The 1,725-nt window shown below is 34.3% G+C and overlaps 1 pseudogene; it reads right to left on the minus strand.

The window, feature by feature from the left end:
- Positions 1–997: 997 nt before the first annotated feature.
- LOC130872239 (FAU ubiquitin-like and ribosomal protein S30) lies at positions 998–1,439 on the minus strand (annotated as a pseudogene).
- Positions 1,440–1,725: the final 286 nt, after the last annotated feature.

Below are 1,725 nucleotides of genomic sequence, written 5' to 3' on the forward strand. Positions count from 1 at the left end.
ATTTTAAATACATATTTATAAAATATTTACAACTTACATGGAAACCTTTATGTCAAAGTCAAATAGAATAGTCAAGAAAAAACTGTGTCTTAATTTTAGCTTAACCCACATACTAACCAAAGTAGACTTGGAAATTTTTGCAGTCTATTTTATTTTTGAAGATTGTTGGGTCTACAAAGACAAAGGACTAAGATAGAAGTAAGTTAGTTATAAGTACACACTAAATAAATGCTAATCTCTTTTTTCATCTTATTACAGGATCATAATATTGACCATATTCACATACTAAAATATCTTGAAAGTCATAGTCATAAAATACATATTTATATGGAACTTTTACCATTCATAGAAATGTTTTATAATATGTTGTTTAGATATTTAAAATAATGTCCTTTTTTATTTTTTATTATTTTCTTTCTATCCTCAAAAATTTTCCATACAGCCCTTCTTACTCTCCTTCAAATTCATGACCTCATTTTATACCAATTGCTAATACATGCATATAATTTCTAACCAATATTTTAAAAACATGACTTAAGTTGAATTCATCCTGTTAACTATATACATTTGATAAATATTATAATTTAGAATACTAATGTTTATGAAAAAAATAAATATTGATAATTTTTCAAAAACCCTTTCTTTTACCATTGTTCTGTTCATGCATATGAAAAATAGTAGGTTATGTAAATTAGTTCCACATTTGGAACAAATATAGTACTCATGTGAATTACTCTGTTATCATAACATTTCCATCTTAACATTTAGTATCAGGTTAGTTATACAATTTGTCTTGTTCATCAATTTTATGAAACACTTATTAAACAATCTCATGAGAAAATTTTCAAACTTAGAATTTTATTTTCCTTCCATCCATTCCTAATCTTTTAATAACTAGGCAAATTCTTGTTTTCAGAGCACTTACTATACTTCCTTTGTTAAAAATGTTAGGTAATGTCACAGTGTGTATTTTTTTTTTTTTTTTTGACAAAGGGTCTTTATTAGACTGCCAGGATCACAATAGGACTTAGGAATTAGCATTGGGGCCCTTCTTCTTGCCAAAGGTGGGCACGACGTTGACAAAGCGACGGTTGTACTGCATCCTCCGCTTGGCCTGGCCTGTCTTCTTCTTCTTCTCTCACTTTTTCAGCACGGGCCAGGGAACCATGAACTTTACCTCCCAGCATGCGGCCAGCTACTTCCAAAGTGGTCAGAGCTTCCACGCCACACTAGCCTAGGGTGGCCTCATCTTCCAGCGGTGAGCTAGTCAGAAGCAGGACTTGATCCTCCGGGGCAATGGCTTCCAGTGAGGTCACATGAGCTTTGATCTGGGTGACCGTTTCTTGGCCGGTCACCTCGAGGGTGTGTAGTTCCTGGGCATGTACGAAGAGCTGCATGTTGGCGACTAACCCGCGGACGCCGAGGCTGCTGCCGCGAAGATGGAGTCAAGAAAGAGCTCACAGTGTGTATTTGTTAGCATCGCAATTTCTTAGCCTAAATATATTCCTGCTCAATTACAGCTTGGGTTTTGGGGAAAAGTTATAGATAATAACTAAATGTACAAAATACTTACAAAGTGCTATGGCAGCTACATCCTGTGCCTTCATAGCAAACAATGACATTATTTTGAGCAAAAGATTGTGCAAATATTTAAGAGATAAATTAATATTGAGGTCTGAAGTTAGATGAGGATACAGAAGGAGGAAGATACAGATCTCAGAGTAT

The sequence above is a fragment of the Chionomys nivalis genome, chromosome 3 (genome assembly GCF_950005125.1).
Source record: "Chionomys nivalis chromosome 3, mChiNiv1.1, whole genome shotgun sequence".
Lineage (NCBI taxonomy): Eukaryota > Metazoa > Chordata > Mammalia > Rodentia > Cricetidae > Chionomys > Chionomys nivalis.